The sequence below is a fragment of the Ambystoma mexicanum genome, chromosome 3q (assembly GCF_040938575.1).
Source record: "Ambystoma mexicanum isolate Mex_15411 chromosome 3q, UKY_AmexF1_1, whole genome shotgun sequence".
Lineage (NCBI taxonomy): Eukaryota > Metazoa > Chordata > Amphibia > Caudata > Ambystomatidae > Ambystoma > Ambystoma mexicanum.
In genome coordinates, this window is record NC_090926.1 from 507,492,646 (window position 1) to 507,514,483 (window position 21,838).

Sequence of the window (21,838 nt, forward strand, 5' to 3'; positions counted from 1 at the left end):
TGGGGTACCAGTGCAAATACATGCAGCATAATTCTGGAGAAGCAGCAGACGATGAAGGAGGTACACAGGCTGGGCAAGGAAGAAGGAATTACAATGATCCAGCTGACTGAGGACCAGAGAAGCTGTCACTAAGGGCCTCAGTCAGACATGAAGAAACGGAAGAACCTTATGAAGAACACGCAGCTGGAAGAATCCTGCTTTGCAGACGGCCCCAACTTGGCCATCCATTAATAAGGAGGCAGATAGCATCACTCCCAAATTCTTTACCTCGCAGACCGTAGATAGAAATGGCCCAAGCTCCGTAGGCCAAAAAGCTGGGGACCAGGTCAGAGTGGACGAGGGATCAATCGCCCTTGGGCCGTGTGGGGGGTAGACCACCATGACCTCAGTCTCCTCCCCATTTAATTACAGCCAGTTACTGCCCATACACTCACTCAAGGCCAACAGGCAGCTCCTCAGCTGAGATGCAATGTCCGGCTGGGTAGAATCCAGCCGGACGATGATTTCCGTGTCATCAGCATAGGAGAAACACCTGAATCAGAAGGAGCAGATGTGTAGGATCAGGGGCCGGATATAGATGTTGAAAAGGGCCGGGGACAAGGCCGAGCCGTGGGACACTCCGCACAACAGAACCACAGTGGCAGAAATAAAAGTGACCAGTGTCTGAGTGCAGTCGGCTAAGTAGGAGGCGAACCAGGCCAAAACCTATCCGGTGATGCCGGCCCCACTAGCCGGTCCAGTAATACCAAATGGTCCACTGTATCAAACATGGCCGATAGATCTAACAAAATAAGGGCACCTGTTCCACCTCCATCAGCCAACACACAAAGATCATTATACACCAAGACTAATGCACTTTTCGTCCCTCAGCCCGGTCGAAAGCCAGACTGGAAGGGATCCAGGAAAGAAGAGTGTCCAAAAAGGAAGTATGCAGGGGAGAAACACGGGACTCCAGCAATTTCATAAAGAGGAAGAGCAAGGAAATAGGCTGAAAATTCACTGGAGAGGAAGGATCTAACGAAGGCTTTTTCAGGAGCAGAATAGCAACAGCTTGTTTAAACTCAGGTGAAATAGCTCCCCTTTGACAAGAGTCGTTAACCACTTCTGTCACCCAAGATGAAATATGGGAAGAAATGTTCTTCAAGATTTTCAAAGGGATAGCATCCAAAGGTGAGGCAGATTTGAGTTTGCCAATCGCAAGCTCGACCTCCTGTACTGTGAAGGTAGGGATTACTGACCAAGTATGATCTTAAACACAAAGAGATGGCTGCTGCACCAAGACAGCAGAGGCAGAAGAACAGATCTGTTCTCGAATCAGATTAACTTTATTAACAAAAAAGGCTGCTAGATCATCACAAAAGGCTTGTGAATGAACGACCAGAGAGGCAACGTCCAAGGGAGAAGAAAGTGACCTAACAACTGCAAATAGTTCCCCGAGGTTGGCTAAGGGCCTTTTCAACCTTACATGACAAAACCAAGGTAAATAATAGTTGTCTTTGTAACTAAATGTTGACTACAGATTGACCACATAAAACCTATTTGTTTTTTTGACATGATTACAGAACCTTAGCACATTTGTTTGTTAACTATTAATTAATTGATGTATTCATTTATATTTGTTTTAGTTAATAAAATAACTTTTATAATTGAATACAATATTTAAAATTAAATTCAGCTTCCAATTTCTTTTGCTATTCATTTCATAAACTCAAATCAATTGTCAAATCAATAAACAATCCAATGTGATACTAAAACAGATAAAATATATACAATTTCATCTTTACTATTCAGTACACAACTCATCACTTCAATTAAATTTAGTTACACTTGGCTTAAGCCTTCAGATGCTTTTCTATCTAGCGCAATATCGATAAAGTGCAACATGTAAGGAATCAGAACTTGAGTTGAGGCAATAATTCCAGAAGTCCCTGGATCTAATCGTATCATACCTGCAAACAAACTGCTCTAAGGTACACAAGTATACTGGACGTAGTTTCACAGATTCAGTGAATACATGCTTTGCTGTTTCTAATTTATGTGGGCGTTTGCATATACAAAAATATAAATGGAGGAACTCTGGGATTTATACAATGGTGTGAAAACATGATATTACCTGAACCACTGAACTGTCATAGTTCACACAATAGATACAGACTTGCAGGTCTGATGCACTTTTAACAAAGCTGACCAATTCTTAATCTCAATTCTTTATACAAAATATATTTGATTTTATTTTTATTTTCTCTCTTTACAAAAATATAATTTTTCGGAGGCATAAAAAGTAGGACCGCCACAAAAAAGCTGGTCCACAATCGTTGTTTAGAAGTATTAAAGTAGAGACAGGGACGAAGGAAAGGGAAAAGAAACATAATCATATGATTTGTGGACGTTAATTCCCAAATACATGTACATGACATCTAATTATAACAACTACATGTATATGTCACAAAAAAAAACACAGTTTCTCCTCGCTGGATACACTTCAGACAACACAATCACAGTGTTGCTGTTTACATGTTCGAACATATTTTGGTTCTTGGTTGTTATCAATACTGAGCCTTCCTCAGGAGAAACAACTAAAACAATTTAGCACACCCTATGTGGAACAAATAATCACGTACAGAGAAAAAAATAAAAAGGTTGCTCTATTCTTTGAATCAGACCTTTTTCTTGTCTGAATGTAAGGCTTGTACTTAATACAAGTACGCTTAATGCATCCACTGACCAGACCAGACATCTTTTAACTCAATTTTGTTTGCAGTTCACTTGATTGTTAGTGATAGTGATTTTGGTCCACATAAAATGACTCAGTGCTCCTCAAAACCGCCCACATTGTGCTTTTAATCTGTTATTTCTGTTCATTTGGCAAGGTTTTCACATTCCACAGTCTGAATATCCACTCTTCCCCGGAAAACCACCTTCTAATCCTGGCGTGTACTTTCAAATGTCTTTTTGTGGCGGTCCTACTTTTTATGTCTCCCAAAAAATATATGACAGTAGCTTCGTTCGGCAGGGAGTTTTAATTAGGGTACCCAAACAGTGAGAAGGGGAAGCTGGTTAATACGCAGTATCAATATCAGCTTGAATACTTGCTCGGACTCTGGAGTAGATATATTTGGGTATTCAGGTATTTATGGTTAACCTTTGATAAAGATTGAAAATTGTTCAGAATATGTAGCTGCTTCTAATTTTTGGTCCAATCCCACTGTTTGTTGCTACATTTGAGAATGTCTTTTAGGATTCCATAGTGTTACCAGATTCAAAGTGGGGGCCCAAACTAAAAGATCAAAGGTCTCCTCATTTAGTTCTACAACATTTCTGCCCCTGTTTCTGTTTTCACTTTTATAATTGTCCCCAATGTTCATGAGCAAACACCATTTCGGGGCATTTCTTAATTTAATTTAGAGTTCTCCTCTCTTTTTATGAACCTGACTATTTAGGGAAACCAGACCCATTTCACCAGCCTCAAATATTCCATGGCGGTGCAAGGTAGAAAGTTTAGATTTTTTTGCAGAAATAAACCCTTCTAGGCAATTTCACCAAGGGAGGTCTCTCATTGTTAACGCCTCCAACCCATTATATAGGGTTATGATACCCTCTATGGTATACCATGCTGTTGGTTACGCAAACTTTCAGATCAAGTGAGTAAGTTGGTGGGCCTTTCTACTTTTGGCTTCCTTTATGTGGGTGTAATCAGACAAGGCCCATATGAGGGTAGTTACCAACATAATCAATGGTGCCCAGATTTGTTACCATGGATATTGCATTGATGCCCTTTTTCCTGTCTAAGCTTTTTGCAAATCTGTTTTCTACTGTGTAAAGCGCAAGTTTATTGAGCATGCTTTTCATTCCACTGTAGGTACGATCAAAGATTACCAGATTGTCAGCATATTACATGCTGGTGACTCCGGGTTTGCCAACCATACTGGAACAGCTGGTTTTGACAAGCAGGGACAATGGCAAATCGATGGCAAATCTTCCACATACAAATAAAACAACAGGGGAGCCACTGCATAACCTTGCTTGACTCCCCTGTTTAAAAATATCTGAGCACACATTAGGCCTACATTGTGGAAACCTACCCGCACGCTGGTGTTGGCATAAAGGAGTTTGATTATGTATAGTAACCAAGCTGGATATCCCCGTGCATCCATCTTGTGTCAAATAAAATGGAGCGGTTGACCCGGTCGAATGCTGCCTGGAAATCAACAACGGCCACATGGAACACTGGTCTGCCACTTCTGGTTGCCCCATATATCAGCCTGTCAAGTAGTCTGATGTTGTGAACCGCTGATGAGCCCCAGCAGAAACCTGTCTGTAAGGAGTGCAAAATATAATTTTCTTCCACCCAAACCTGGAGTGCCTTCAACACAAAGGATGCAAATAATTTCCCTGTTACATCCAACATGGACAGTAGTCTTAGAATTCTCAAGTAGTGTCCTGTCACTCTTTTTGTATGAATATATTAATATAGACTGCTGCCATGATTTGGGAATAACGTGTTCTGTGCACACCTTTTCAAACAGTAGTTATCATATTCTCGCCCAACCCTCAGGGTCCTTTTTAAGAACAAAATGTGCTAGGCCATTTGCACCTGGCGCCTTGGAGCTCTTTAATTTCAGTATGGCAGAGGCAATGTCTTCTTAGGCTGGCGTAATTGAACAATGATCTACCCCACTTACATCCATTGGAGGAAGTTCGTCAAAATTATCCTTGTATTTACTTATGTGATTTATCCAACCTTTCTCTTTGATAGGATTTACTGTGAGCTTGGCTTTATTTCTGTTAGCTGTTGTCAGCAACTGCCATATTGGCCATGTTTTTCTGCTCCTTAGTACTCATAACATGCGCTGCCACTGGACATTCTTTATGGACATCTTCCATCGCCTTAGCCAGTTGTGATATCAACATTTGACTTTCTTCGATTTCATCATCGTATAGCTGACTGACTCTGTGGAATTTATCAGCCTCCTTAATTCCCTTCTCAGTTGCCTCTTGGCGTCCCGAATTACTATTCAAATTAATTTGTATCTTCTTCATTTGTTATTACCAGCCGCCTACCTTTGCTTACCTCCACCCTGTTGGATACCTGCATTAGCCACTCTTCCATTTCATTGGCATTGACGCGATTAAGTGTAAAGAGTTTGTGCAGGCCGGAATGTGAAATGAGAGCAATGGCCTTTTTTATATTTTCACCAGACCAGTGCATATGGTTTCCAGCGTGATTTGACTCCAAGCCTCTATTATAGGCTAACATTATTTAACTGGTAGCTCTTCCCATAGTCAGAGACAAAATCGTATGGTCACTGACTCTGTGGTTAGAATCGAGAAATGTATAACACGTTCTAAAAGAACATTGCTACTGAACACGTAATCATCAGTAGCCCAACTTCTACCTTTTCCCCAGGTGGCATTCCCTGGGCGGTCCCCCTTTGTTCTACCATTAAAAAGGGTCCCCTCCCACTCACTCAGGAAAGGTAGCCATTGTTTGTCTTGCATCACACTCGTACAGCTAACATTTTCTAAGGAGGCACATGCTTCATTGTCTTCGCAATAGGCATTTAGATCTCCCCGACTAGCATTACATCATGGCTCTGTTCCCCTGCCCATTCTGTGCACGTTCTATCTATGTAATGAAATGCCGGTCAAGTGGCACAGCGAGAAGAGCGCTCGCTTTGACATCAGTGCAGAGTCTGCTGATGCATGTGCGAATCCTGGCAGGGCCAAACTCAGTCTTTCATCCTTCCGAGGTCGATAAATGAGCACCAGACACCGTGGGTAATAATAAGTAGCGCTCAGATACCTGAGGGTTTGTAGCGCTATACAAATGCCACATTATTATTATTATTAAAGATATCATTGGTATTTGAGCCACCAGGTGGAAAGTACACATTCAATACTAGCATATTTTTACACACTTCTCCCTCAATGAGAGTAATTTCCAATGCTAGCACATTTACATTAGTGTATTTTGGAAACAATCCGGATGATTTCAGATCTTGTTTCACTCCAATGATGTGGTCTCGTACAGTCAACCTTGAAGCCTTGCTTCACCGCCTCTTGATGTATGTGGAAGCAAAAAACCTGTATGGGGAAGACTAACAAAGGTTTCCTCTTTAGGAACACATCAAAGTTTAAGAGAGTATCTAGGGATCCATCTCTCGCCAAGATATGTGATGTGTAAATGGCCACTGGTGTTCCAGCTAGCAATTTTACAGGTTCATTTATTTTCTAATCCCTACGTTGTGTGAAAATGTTTCAAGCACCCCAAGCCGCGTGTGTTTTCGTCCAGTGTCGCAGCAGGTGTGCCATCTTTATTACTACGCACTTTGGGTATTTCTTTTAATACGTTCTTACACTTTTCACAGCAAGGAGTAAAAGGGGAAAAATATGTGCTTCTCTGTCGAACATAAAGCCTAAGTGTGTGAAAGTAGAATGATAGGAGCGTATCAATTGTGCAGTTTCTGGGACAAAGCAAACAACACGTGAAATGTTGTAGCTGTTAATGTCCAAGGGTTCCACACAATTAAAGTCACTTGAGTGTAATACTCTTAAAGTAGGGATTTTGTAGAGCAATTGTAATAGATCTGAACAGTTTATCCTTCTTAGTTGAATCGGAGGGGGAGCAGGGGTGTGATACAATTGTGAGGATCATCAATTGTAAAACTTGTATGGGACTCTCAGGCTTAGTAACATTCCGCTTATGAAGTTGGGTCTCCTGTGTCATTTATCTTAATATGTCCACATTCCCAGAACAGGATGATTCAATAGAGACTTTTGCTTGGCATGAGAAGAGTCACAGGAAGTTGAATTGTGGTCTTCCACCAGATGTCCAGCATGGCCTAGTCCACCCTCCTCAACAAGCCAACTTGTAGGAGTCCCAGCATTCCCAGCATTCTTTTGGAGACTTTTTGTTTGCACTGATTTTGTTTCTTTCTGGACTTTTGGATTTGAGCTGCAGACATGAGGCAATGGTAAAGTTTAGCAGTTCATTTGGGGGGCTACTCACCAAGGGATTTGCAAGTGTAGTTGAATTCTCCTGACGTCATTTTTGGTGTTCAGCCAGATGCCTCTCCTTTCACTGCAAATACATGATTGGCTCATCCTCATTTAAAAACAAAGCAGGTTCTTCCTTCAAGCTCCCTCTCAGGATAATACTGCCCTTGAGCCCTGCTAGTTTGTTCTTTTCCACTTTTATTTTGGGATTCATTTCTCAAATCAGGTGTTGTTTTTTTACCTTAAGCAAACTTCTTATCAACAATATAGTTTTGCCTGATTTTTTAGTTCTTCTTGAATTGTGCTGCCTAATTTCAACAGATTTTCCCTTCTCCAAGACTCTAATTTGGGCTAGAACTTGCATTGGGGATGCTGCTACTAGTCAAGTGATTCGACTGAACTATATCTCCCAGGCTGCACTCCACACCCAACTGTGGGTGTAAGTTTGGGGGTCACGGACATTCTTTGTGCTTTTGTTAGAGCAGTAGGTAGAAGTGAGGTCATCAGCACCCCGCATTCACACTATTAGGTACATCAATACATCAATTGGGGTATTTATCATTCTTTGCAGCAGTGTAGCCCCTTGTAAAGAATAACAAACTTCCTGCAATTAGTTATTATCTATATTTCTATAGTCAGAGCAGGAACAACTGAGATTTTCCAAAGAGGTCACCCCCTCTCCCCCCTTTTTGCTTGTTCCTCTATTTCCCTCTCCATCTAGTTGAAAAAAAGATGTTACCTTGCCTTGTGAATGAATATCAGGGTATTCGGAGCTTGCTGCCCCCCCCCCCAGCTGAGGTCTCTTGGCGTTCCATATTTCTCACTTTGTGTCCTTGTTGTACCACTTTTCTATAGGGTTTTTTCCCTTCCTCAGATTATAAATTCTCGTCGTATTGATCACTTTCCTGGCATTTCGTAAGATTAAGGCAAAATCACTTGTCAGCCTTGAAATAGTAAGGAACAGCGAAATGAGTCTTTAGCAACGAGACAAACAAACAGTGTGTCTCTTTACTTGCTTACCTTTTGATTTCATTTGCAAATGTAGATTGCCTTACGAGCAAAAAAGTTTAGGGGTTGGCCGTAAGACTGTTGATTCCCTTCCGGTCCCCTATGGACCACACCAGACCACTTAGCCCCCACTTGTCATCCGTGCAGCGCTCCACATACTTTTGGCAGTTTTAAACAAAAGTAACCATTCACAGCGAGTGTAGCAACTCCTCCAGGTGTAAGCCCGGTAAACAGACTCAGCATGATCTCGAGCCATAACTGACCACTTAGCCCCCACTTGTTGTGCGTGAGGCGATCTGCACCCTTTTGGCAGTTTTAAACGCTCGCAACGAGGCACAGTGAGTATAGCACGTCCTCCTGGAGTAAGCACGGCAAACAGACTCAGCACGGTCTCGAGCCACAACAGACCAATTAGCCCCCACTTGTTTTCCGTTTGGAGCTGAGCGCAACTTGCAGCCAGGTACAATGAGTGTAGCACCTCTTTCAGGAGTAAGCACAGTAAACAGACTCAACTCGATTTTGATCCACACTAGACAATTTAGCCCCATTAATAACTAATTAATTGGCCTCACATAACCACCAATAGCAATTGCCAGCCCTAGGTAGTCTAATCTGGGTCATGTCCAAATACACAGCATCATCTGAGTATGTCTAGTACCAGTGCTGGACTGGCCCACCAGGACACCGGTGGGCCTTGGAGTATAGGGCCTCTTTTATTGCTTGGGCCGAACATCCAATTAAAATCATAATTATTTTTCCCAACACTTTTTTTGTTTGTTGGAGGATTGCCTCGAACCCCCAACCTTTCAGGTACAAGTCACAATGCTTACTGACTGTGCCACAGAGACTGGCTTGGAAACAATTGTACAGTAAGCCTTGTAATATCAATTAGAGCAAACGCTTGTTTTGAATGAACAGGCCAAGATTCACAGAGAAAAGTGCACAAATGAGATCATATGCAGTTTATAGAAAGGAGAAGTGCTGGAAATATATGATTGGGTGGTGGTTGTGAGGGCGTGTTGGGGGAGGGGTGGTAATTGGTGGGCTGAGATGTAGTAGTCCTTTTATGTTGCTGGTCGTCTCGGTTTTTCGTTTTGCAAATCTGGTCACCCTATCACTGCTAGACGAGATGATGAAGGAGGACACCACCAAGTAAGTGTCTAATATTCTGACAGTGGCAAAAGGGCTTGTGTTGAATTGACTTTTTCAGAAGGATTATGTGCACTACACAAATTAATTGACATGATCTCAAATGACGGTACCAACACTCTGCAGAAACGTGCTGTGTGTGTGCATGCATGTTTGGGGTTTATGGAGCACGAAATTAGCAGAGCACAGTCGTGCAAATGATGAGAACCAAGGGAGAGCAGTGGCGGGGCAGTGCACATGGAGGGAAGCACAGTTAATGCACATGCGGAAACATGAACACGGGTTCATTTTATACACAGTATTAATTGCAACGCAGGAGGTCACCAGCACTAGAACTTGGATGCTACTGGGTCCCCTGCATGCAATTTCAAACCTTTACAAAACTTAGTCTAAAAGCGAAGAGCAAAAACAGGTGAGATCGCCTCTACTCCTGGTTTTGTTTTTTTGTGAATGATGATAGCATGCACAATGCATTTACAATGGCGCTAGATGGAGGCGCAGTGCAGAGGAATCCAATGATTGTACGCCCATGTAATGCAACCTGCACATTGTGGTCAGAGGAGCAAAGCGCGGCAGAAACGGAACTCCCACTCCGGGTCACTTCTTCACTTCTGAGTGAATGAGCATTCGCAGAGCGGCGAGGGAAGCCCTGCTTTTGCACTCCACTGCACTGACTAAATAATGACCCCTAAAGTTTCCTATAATATTTCAATTGCCAATGCCAGTAGTAGATGCTCTTCCAAATACCTGCTGGTTTTCTCTAAAGTAATTCCTAGATTCGTGGGGCTATATGTAGAGCACACACATTTCCGAAAACATCCTAACTTTGCACACTTGGGGAGGGGGTTATTGAAAAAAGGCAATTGCACCGAAGGCCGCGACTGCGGCATAACCACCACACACTTTTCAATATGGGTGGCGAATTGGGGGTATTTACAGCACAGCGCTGCGTGGAGAGAGCGGGCGGGCTCTACACCCCACCCCTGCGCTGTGAATGCGGCAACATGGTACAGGCATTTACTGATGTGCGTTTGCGCCCGAAAGTAAATCAGGAGCTGCTAGTTGTCCTGGTTATAAATGACCTGCTGTGGCCGAGTGAGAGTGGGGCCACCTAATAAAGAAAAGTGCAACGTTACTACGGAGACGTGTAAGGAGTTTCCACAGTTCACTTTCACACCCCTAGAAAAGTGATGCGGGATATTGCACCTACAACATGGATACTGTGCATTTTCCAGTGGGCAAGTATTCCACTTCCATGCGAATACTCGCTCAGAGAATTCACATCTCTTGCATCTGTGTTTAATCCTTCATGGCAAGTAGTCTCTAGCACTCAGTTCTTAATAAAAGATGTTTGTTCTTATAAGAGTTCATGTCTCAGCAGCAGGCAGCTCTGTGTGTAACCTGCAAGCTCCAAGTTCCATTACTATTAAGATATCTCATTGTATTGAGGTGCCTGACTTAGATGTGTACATAACATTCAATCACTGTGAAATAGCTTTATGTATAACCACTATTGCTGCAGAGGTGTGTGTACATCCAGGTTTGAAGCGCTAATCCCTGTCGGATACCTCAGTGGGTTCATGTAAATGCTGCACAGTTATGTGCATGTAAGAAGCTAACCCTGCAGGTTCCTTCCAATTCTAGCAAGAGAGCTTCAATGGTTGGCACACCTGAGGTCTGCTTGTGGAATAATCCAAATGATATATACCAACCACTATTGCCCTCTGCCTCCTCAATGCCTCCGGGTTTTATGTGCGCTTTATAAATGAAATGAAATAAATACATACATTGTCTGCAATGAGCTGCCCGCATTCCAATGTCCTATAAGATTATGTACAAGGCATTGTATCAGTGCATTCTGTGCATTTAACAAATTAGGAGCATTCCTGGCACACTCCAATAGTAGAGTGCCGCCTTTGTGGTCCAGTACCTCTAATGCCACCCCTATCTATGCATCTCATCAGCTGATTAGGGGTCAGAGCAGGAGGCTGATCTGACCCGGCAGCAGCAGCCGATCTGCTACTGCTTCTTTGGAAAGTCATGGCTACAATTGAAGTTTGGTGGTATTTCAATGGTAAATGTTCCAAAAATGGAATTCATGTTACCGCCACTTTGTGTAAATACCCATTGTTTTCAGTCTATAAAAATGGGGATTATCCGTGTAATGACCACTGATGGTAATTCCACCAGCAGTAATTCCGGTGGTTTTTAAGCAGTATGAAGAAAGGCATATCTGACTGATCACACAGACCCCTGAGTGCAGCAAGTTTCTGGAGGGTGTCACACAGACCCCGGAATGCAGACAGGCCCCTGATGCAGCAAGGTGCTGATCACAGCTCCTGCTGTGCATTGATCATGGAGGGTGGGGTGTATCTGACTGATCACACAGGTACCCAAGTGCAGCAAGGTGCTGATCACAGCTCCTGCTGTGCATTGATCATTGAGGGTGGGGCGTATCTGATTGATCACACAGACCCCTGAGTGCAGCAAGGTGCTGATCACAGCTCCTGATGTGCATTGATCATACAGGGTGGGGTGCATCTGACTGGTCACACAGACCCCGGAGTGCAGCAAGGTGCTGATCACAGCTCCTGCTGTGCATTTATCATGCAGGGTGGGGTGCATCTGACTGATCACACAGACCCCTGAGTGCAGCAAGGTGCTGATCACAGCTCCTCATGTGCATTGATCATACAGGGTGGGGTGCATCTGACTGGTCACACAGACCCCGGAGTGCAGCAAGGTGCTGATCACAGCTCCTGCTGTGCATTTATCATGCAGGGTGGGGTGCATCTGACTGATCACACAGACCCCTGAGTGCAGCAAGGTGCTGATCACAGCTCCTGCTGTGCATTGATCATGCAGGGTGGGGCGTATCTGACTGATCACACAGACCCCCGAATGCAGAAGGTGCTGATCACAGCTCCTGCTGTGCATTGATCATGGAGGGTGGGGCGCATCTGACTGATCACACAGACCGCTGAGTGCAGCAAGTTGCTGATCACAGCTCCTGCTGTGCATTGATCATGGAGGGTGGGGCGCATCTGACTGATCACACAGACCCCCGAATGCAGCAAGGTGCTGATCTCAGCTCCTGCTGTGCATTGATCATGGAGGGTGCAGCGTATCTGACTGATCACACAGACCCCGGAATGCAGCAAGGTGCTGATCACAGCTCCTGCTCTGCATTTATCATGCAGGGTGGGGCGCACAGACCCCCTAGTGCAGCAAGGTGCTGGAGGGTGGGGCGCATCTGACTGATCACACAGACTCCTGTGCATTTATCATTGAGGGTGGCGTGTATCTGACTGATCACACAGACCCCTGAGTGCAGCAAGATGCTGAGGGTGGGCCGTATCAAACTGATCACATAGACCCCTGAGTGCAGACGGTACTGATCACAGCTCCTGCTGTGCATTGATCATAGAGGGTGGGGCGTATCTGACTGATCACACAGGTACCTGAGTGCAGCAAGGTGCTGATCACAGCTCCTGCTGTGCATTGATCATGGAGGGTGGGGCGTATCTGACTGATCACACAGACCCCTGATTGCAGCTAGGTGCTGATCACAGCTCCTGATGTGCATTGATCATGCAGGGTGGGGCGCATCTGACTGATCACACAGACCCCGGAGTGCAGCAAGGTGCTGATCACAGCTCCTGCTGTGCATTTATCATGCAGGGTGGGGCGCATCTGACTGATCACACAGACCCCTGAGTGCAGCAAGGTGCTGATCACAGCTCCTGATGTGCATTTATCATGCAGCGTGGGGTGTATCTGACTGATCACACAGACCCCGGAGTGCAACAAGGTGCTGATCACAGCTCCTGCTGTGCATTTAATATGCAGGGTGGGGTGCATCTGACTGATCACACAGACCCCTGAGTGCAGCTAGGTGCTCATCACAGCTCCTGATGTGCATTTATCATGCAGCGTGGGGCGTATCTGACTGATCACACAGACCCCGGAGTGCAGCAAGGTGCTGATCCCAGCTCCTGATGTGCATTTATCATGCAGCATGGGGCGCACAGACCCCCTAGTGCAGCAAGGTGCTGGAGGGTGAGGCGTATCTGACTGATCACACAGACCCCTGAGTGCAGCTAGGTGCTGATCACAGCTCCTGATGTGCATTTATCATGCAGCGTGGGGCGTATCTGACTAATCACACAGACCCCGGAGTGCAGCAAGGTGCTGAGGGTGGGGCATATCAGACTTATCAAACAGACCACTGAGTGCAGCAAGGTACTGATCACAGCTCCTGCTGTGCATTGATCTTGGAGGGTGGGGCGTATCAGACTGATCACACAGACCCCTGAGTGCAGCAAGGTACTGATCACAGGTCCTGCTGTGCATTGATCATGCAGGGTGGGACGTATCTGACTTATCACTGCTGTGCATTGATCATGGAGGGTCAGTGCTGGACTGGCCTACCGGGACACCGGGACTTTCCCCGGTAGGCCTCGGGGTATAGGGCCTCTTTTATTGCTTCGGGCCGAACATCCAATTAAAATCGTAATTATTTTTCACAACACTTTTTTTTATTGGAGGATTGGCTCGAATCCCCAACCTTTCAGGTACAAGTCACAACACTTACTGACTGTGCCACAGAGACTGGCCTGGAAACGATTGTACAGTAAGCCTTGTAATATCAATTAGAGCAAACGCTTGTTTTGAATGAACAGGCCAAGATTCACAGACAAAAGTGCACAAATGAGATCATATGCAGTTTATAGAAAGGAGAAGTGCTGGAAAATATGATTGGGTGGTGGTTGTGAGGGCGTGTTAGGGGAGGGGTGCTAATTGGTGGGCTGAGATGCAGTAGTCCTTCTTTTATGTTGCTGGTCATCTCGGTTTTCCGTTTTGCAAATCTAGTCACCCTATCACTGCTATACGAGATGATGACTGAGCTCAGGCGGGGCGCACTGCCATTTCAGGTGTGAATTCATGTTTTTTATTTTCACTAATAATCTTCAATCAGAGCTGGCGTGTTGTTCAGGTGTTTCGGACCAAGCTTCTGGTGCCTTGGTGTTGTGGTGTGGTGTGGCGTGGGTGGCCTAACTGCCGGTGAGCGTGTGGGTGCACCATAGATATGTTTTTTATTTTTGCTAATCTTCATTCAGAGCTGGCATGTTCAGGCGTTTGTATTTCCAAACCGCTTGTGCCTCGGTGTCGAGCCCTTCTGTTTTCATTTATGAATTTGGTAAATTTTACTTTTGCATTTCTCTCACATCATGTACATGAAACATGTAAAGTATGTGCAAGTGCGCATGTGAGCAAACTTTCCTTTTCTGAATAGTCGCCTATGTCTGCAATAAAGAGAGTCGCAGGAGCATTTGCCTCTGCCTCCGGTGCACGAAGTGCTGCTGCTTTAAGACATTGTGACATTGTGAAGGACTTTACTGCCCTCCCCTGTCGTTTCCTCTTGTCCCCATCTGGAGTCCTCATATTCTCACTCGATGCCAGTCGGGGATAATGGCATGCCTGGTGTGGCTGGGCCTAACTGGTGGTGGATGTGTGTGAGCTGCGGAGTGGCGCCATGGGCCAAAGGGGAAGAGGACCGGAACAAGCAGCCATTCTGCAACTACGCTGCAAACGCTGCTTATCGGGATGAATGTTCTGGTGAGAGGAGCAGAAAGGTGGGAAGGGGCACCATGGCATAGAGAGTGTGCGGTTTTTGGGAGCGTGGGTTGGGGAATGGCTGGGAAGTCTGTCCTCAGACGGAGGAGGGATCACCTGATTGAAGTGGATTGCTGCCAGGGGGCACCCGGGGCATTTCTGGTCAGAGGAGCTAACTCTTTGCAGTCGTGGTGTACAGGGAGATGGCTTGTTAATAGTATGGAGCTAGAGCAACCTTCAGGGTTATAGCCAAGTGATTGTTTTCAGGTGGGGCTTATTTTGCCAAGGTCAGGGGAGTGTATATATGTTAAAAAAAGGACATCAAATAATATAAAAGCAATATAAATTGAAAAATTGTATATATTTGCCGCCCTGTGTGAATATTTGCTGCTGTATATGTCCCGAGTGCCCGGTTCCTTCTCTCTCCCTGAGTTTGCTCTGGCCCCAGCGTGGGGAATAGCCTCAGATCTAGAAAAAGTGAAGGAAGAGCGATTCATGGGCGAGAAACTCCAGCGCTGGTCTAACAGGCACAAGAAAAGGCTTAGGGGGCTAAATGCAGAGAGGACAACGGTAGTGCAGAGGCGCGAGTGGTATACGTTCAGGAGAAGAGAATTCCAAAACGAGAGATGTGCAGGCTGTTGAGTGGTAGCAGGGAGTTAGCCACAGAGAGTTGGAGGTAGGAGAGAGAGAAGGGTGCAGTGGGATCAAAGGGGAGCTCATGAATCGAGAGAGGGTCCACAATTGTGATACTCTGGCATTTACAGGGTAGGGGCTAGAGAATGGCAGTAACAGAGCTTGAGAGACAGTAGTTGCTGCTGGCAGGTGGGTCGTTTACTTGGTGCATGATAGATTTGTACAGGGAGATCAGAGTATGCAGAGTGGTGCGGCGGAGATAGCTGTACAGTGTACAGTCTGGTCAAGGTGTGGGGAAAAGAGGTTTGGGAGCATAATCACAGCATGAAGAGATGTTGGGGAGCCATAGGTGTGCAGTGAGAGGCAGTGTTATAGGTGTACACATGAGTGCAGCAGGATTAGAAGAATGGGCTGCAGCCGAGAGTGAGAAAGTAGAGGAATATAGAGGGGTGTAGGAATAGGCACACACTGCCAAACACTGAGGTGCAAGGAAGATGCCAAAACTCACACCAATCCACCCAAGCCAGCCAGGCATTCCTAAGGCAGAGTGTGTCACGGGGTAGCCACATGGGCCAACAGACCCCTAGGAAGTCAGCCACCTACCATGCATGGATTTGTGGAGGAACACAGGCAGAGTCTGGAGACTCATTGGGTGTGTGATGACAGCAGTAGAACCTGAGCACCGGGCTCAGTCCCCAGTCCCTCACTTAAAGAGCCACCTGTGTCCCCACAAAACAACAACATGGGAGCAGCCAACACTAAATCAATTGCAATCAACCAAATATCCCACAACCGCATACCGAAGCCTCTCTGGGTAAATGCTAATATGCTCATTTATTTGCTATTAGTGGGCTTTTAGTGTGTATTAGCGTTTCACCAGTAGAGCATAGTTATTGACATCTAACCAGCACTATCTATTTTAAAACCTGCAACACATTTTCCTAGTAGCATGAGTGCCAGCATGTCTCCATTCGATTTGGGAGATGCTGGTCCAGTCCTGTTTTTTTCGTTGCATTCTATGAGTAATTGTCTTAGAATTCCAATAATGAATCCAGAACTATAAATCTGAGAATGCCAAAATAAAACCAGGACTGGATTACCATCTTCAGAATGGATTAGGGCATGTTAGCATCCATGTAGTTTTCATATTACATCACTACCCACCTGCAATAAGAACATGTCATAAGTACCCTACTGTAATATTATTTTACAGTTCAGCTGTGTTGGCCAAATGCATGTTGGCCTGCCAAAGCAAGTCAAAAGTGTTGAAAGCAGGTCCCTGAGCATAATACCAGCTGCCACTGTTCAGATTCATTCATTCCGAACTGCCTACTCCTCACAATTCAATATTGTTAGCTAAGAATAAGATATATTTATACATGGAAGGATGTTTATTTAATATGTAGCGTGCTGTGAGCAATATTCTGTTGCAATGTTACTACACATCTTAAAATAAAGCTACTTGCAAAACGAACTTATTTAAACACTTTAAGAATTGGTTTCCAACACTGAACAAGCTAAACATTGGTGTGCTTATTTCTACAGTACGCTCTCTGCGTGTGCTTTGCATATTTGCCGTTAGTGTGGCAAAGAGCATATGTTTTTACAGGAGTTGGGTGATGTTGTTACATGCTTAAGGAATACGTACTCTATCATCTGCTGCAGATTCTGCTGTGCCTGTTCATTGTGAGGTAAAGATGTGAGTTTGCAGCCTATGATGGCCTGTTCTTTGCTTGAGCGAAACGTGCAGTGTCTACTATGGCCCATACTGTGTCTCCTTTATGTGAGGCAAGCTTGCCCTGAGGAGGGCCAATGCTGATTTGCCCAATATGAGGAAATTGTGAAATGTAGCCCATGCTATATCTATGAAAGAGAACCTTCTGCTGCTGCGTGTGCTGATATGTTCTGTGTTTGATGGAAGCATGCTTGGCTGTTGACCATTCTGTACCAGTTCAATGTGAGTGAATCTTGCACTGCTGCTGCTTATGCTGACCTGTTCTGTCTTTGTGTTTTCGTGGGGGATAGGCCCAATCCCCTCATAGAAGGGTTGGGCTCCCATGCTGTGCTCGCTCCTTCGGTGAAAAATATGGGGCCACTTTGAAAACTTTTTCCAGGGCCACTTTTGGTTCCCAGTCCAGTCCTGGACAAATACCACTACTTTGGCCCCAGAATACTCCTGAGATCTGTTGTTGAAAGACATTGGCATGCCCACCTTCTGTAATCAATGTGGCCAGAAGCGTTCCTATTTAGCAGACCTACCACTGGCCGTATACAGACTTTGTAGGACTGTGTGGCTGAGTGCTTAAAGCAGATTGAACTTTGTTTCTTTTCATTCATGTAAATTATTATTTTATTGGATGGACGTGTATTCTCACAGTTATTGCTGCAGCATGGAACGTGGCTTGCTAGCATGCTTGTTATTGTAAGGTAAACATTATAAAGGGACGGGATGTTGTTTCTTCTAGAAAAGGCTGGTGCATTTGGTCTGTTTTGCTGAGCAGGTGATGCAAGATGACCACTCGAAGCATCACGTGGTGATCTACTACTGACTCAAGACTTGATGCAATGTTTTATTATCTATGATTTACTTGGCACAATGAGTGATCAGAATGAAATGCACGCAAGTTAAATACATTACAATAGACCAGTTGCAACGTGCAGCTCATAGGCAGGAGGTAGGAAGGTACAATGCCATCGAATGGAATCAGGCGTGCATGTTCGTTGCAACACTATTCTGTTCAATGACCATCCGAACAACGTATTCCACATGACCAATGTATGCTTAGAAAGACCCTCGCACCCAATAAAACTTTGCAACACCATTCAACATCTCGACCTTATTCGTGGGTTCGTATCAATTCTTCATATAACCACGGAGATGCCTCTAGACATTTTTTTTTTTTTAATGGATTTAGGTCCAGGCACCCAGTGACTTTCTGATTAAACTAAGGTTGTTGCTCTCAATGAATGCCCAAACAGAGGGATACTTATTTTTTTCATGGGAAAACCATGTATTTACACGTAGCCATTATAGCTTCAAAGATGACTTTGAATTCTGGAACAAGCATAGAGATGCCCCCATGCGTGATCTTCTACCCAATGGTTTGGGCAGATGTTCCCTCCTCTAAAAAAGCATTGTGTTGTAATGTTCAAGTGCAAATGAAGGTTTTTCTATTTATCGTATGTCTCAGTCCAATGCCTTGTGTGCAAATCCCACTTCCCCTTGTTCTTGTAACAAATTAGAGGTGAGAGCCAAGGACACTGTGAGTGTACTGAACATAAATGCTCTGCATACATGATGCATGAAAGGCAATTTCCCTCTTGTTCTTCATGTTACACCCTCACTATCAGTGCACCATATGTACATTACATTTGATTTTGTTTTTCTGATGTTCTATAAAAAACCTAAAGACAATAAGCAAAGTGCATACTTCACAGTACTGCACCGATATGATCTAAACGTTAGAACAGTTTATACTGTCATTTTGTAACAGGAAGAGGTGTTTTATCCAGCAACAGTGAAGTATGATTGACATTGTACTACACAATGTTCAATCCAGTGCTCAAGGAATAAGCTTTATTACTCAATCCGGGACTTCAATGCCATGAAGTGAGTGCAGCAGAGATTGCAGTTGTGATATCATTATTTCATGGTCCTAATGAACAAGGGAGTAAATGATCATAACCAGGTGTATAAAGGCACAATAAATCAGAGTTAAAGGGACTGTTTGTGACCAGAAGCCTCTGAGCTCAGATGGAATCCAGGACATACCCTAATCGCTTTAGAACATCATACACTAAGCCATACTGGTGCTTCATTATCCTTTGCATTGAGCATCTTTTATCCATTGTGTTTTTAGTTTAGTAGACAACATTTGTTAAATTCCAAGACTTTGTTGCTCGATTTAGTTATTGGTATAGACAGCAGCAAACTCTTCTTTGGCTTGGTAATCACCTCTGGCACCATCAATGTAGTGGCTGTGCACTGAAAGAAACCTAGAGACAACATCAGAATTAAGTAGCTCGAAACTTACAATGTGGTGGGAGGATAGGATCACAAAGCACTATAAGGTTTGGAGTTTGATTGAGTCATTGAGCACTGGGTGGAGCACCAAAAAAAAGTTTGGCACCTCAATAATAAGGGTAACTGGGCCTTTTCACCCCAGGTAGATGGGACCCACACTTGTAAAGGTGCTAATCAACCTTTTACAAGAGTAGAAGACAAGAGACCAAACATGCTAATTACTGCAGCCTGCTCTTTGCAGGATATGTCAGGATTCTAACACGTTTCCACATCATTGGTGAGACCTAATGATTATTACAGTGTAACGTGCAAAAGACATCATTGCCAATCGAAATGCCCCTAAGAAAAAAAACATGACACAGACGGATCGCATCATTTATCGGGAGCACGTTTATAAAAAGCAATCAGTTGAATGCAGTCCGTGCAGTATCCAGTCTTTTTTCTGTGGCCATCCTGTTAACGGGGGAAAGAGGAGGGGGCTTAAAACCCAAGCCCAGCTGTGGAGCGGAGTTGGTGAGAGTTGACTTCAGTCTGCACAGTCAGTGCCAGCGGGCGGTGATCGGGGAATGTCATTAACCGACTGAACAGGCAGTAATTTAGAAAACTACATGTAAATTCTCGGCTTCGCCTGTATTAACGTTTTTTTACCAGTGGAAGTGTGCGCAGGAGTGTGTTGACACTGAGGACTTGTTTAGCAGTGTTGCATAGCCTGCCATAGCCTGCTTTTGAATTTCCAGTGCGGCTGAAGAGTGCCTTGTTTATTATTTGTGACTGCCGTAACTCCCTCAACGCTGACTGTCTTCGGCGCATGGTGACTGTGGGGCTTTGCCCTTTGAGCCGTGTGTGATTTCTCGACTGCGGCAAGGTGGGTGGTATACAGATGTTTGCAGTGGATGACACCGAGTGAGGAGCTTGTCCTTGCCTTTATAGCTCGGTGCTCTTCCACCCATTTTTGAATATGGTGGCAACTCTGAGAAGTGTGCGGTGGGGCAAGAGTCTGGTAAAACTGTGTGTAACTCACCTTCCCCTGTGAATGAAGGAGCATCAACATCTGTTAGATCAAATGGCCTTCCTTTTTTAGTGGAGAAAGTAATGACATCTGTCCAAGCTGCACCGTCATCAAAAGCAGTGCTTAAACACATTTCTGGGGTGGATTTTCTCCCTAACACTGCTGGGGGCCCTCTGGATGGGAAGCCCCCTCTTGGAATGATATGTTCAGTTATTGTATAAAAGGAGGGAGTGTCCACCCAATTCCCATCCTTATTCACTACAGGAGTCACAGTAGAAGTCTGGGGATATAATAACAAACCTTGCGGGAATACTTGACCAAGCATTAACAAGACTGCAGAATAATATCTAGGATATGGTGCCTCGAGATATGGGGTCTGGAGAGGACTTGGTTTCGGACGTCTCTATGTTGACCCTGGTTATATCCCATGAACTTGGGAAATTAGTTAGTCTCTCGCTGGATTTTAAATCTAATCAATGGGTAATTCTTGAATCCCCCGTGAACTCACATGTGTTTACTGAAATCATGCTTGTTAGGGAGAATTCTCGAAAATGTGCCAATTCCTCCCACCTTAGAGCCCTCCAGCTGTTTTGATAAACTTTGGGGCTTTGAATGTTTAATTCTATTTGTTTTCTATGTTTGTTTTTGTTTGGTTATGGAGTCTAACCAACTCCCTAGGCATCATCTTTTACAATTCTGTCACAAAGCACCGTCAGTGCATTGCCACAGGAAAGTCTTCCAGATTTCCCAAGGTTTAAATACCTTCTCTGGGATCCACTACTGTTTCTCAGAACAGTGGAGCTAAATCGACTTCACTTAGTCCTGTAAATTTCTAGACCCAGCACACCCTATCTTACAATAGAGTGCTTAAAGGGATACTTAGTATCCCCTGTGTCTAGTTACTCATGTAGCATTTATATGTTACCCTTTCCACTCAGAATGGCTGGTGGCAGTGTTTTTGCTATGAACTACCATGATTTACCCCGACTGTGAACTGTTTGCAGCTCCGGTAACGTTAAATAGCGGGAGCCATGTTTTTCAAAATGGTGCTGAGGCTCCTTTGTTAAATTGGTCCCGGTCTTCTTTTTTCGCAATTTCTTTCTGCAAAGGTCCTTCTCGAGTTTTTCTATGTGCACCAAACCAGGTTTGGTCTCTTTGTTCATTCACCTTTGGTGGGCTTCAGGAGTGAAAGCCGCGTCTGGCTCTCGAGTGTCTGGGGTAGGCAGGAAGTGAGGGAGGTGCCTGAAACTCCCTGTGCTTAGGCTCCTAGGAGTCCTAAATGCACTCTGGTGATTGGCTGGCTGACTGTCCGGCAAGGACAGCCACCCTGCTGGCTGAGTGGCATCTAGGCTGGAATGAATGGGAGAGAACTGAACAAAAGTTGAGTGTTTTGGCTTTATAAG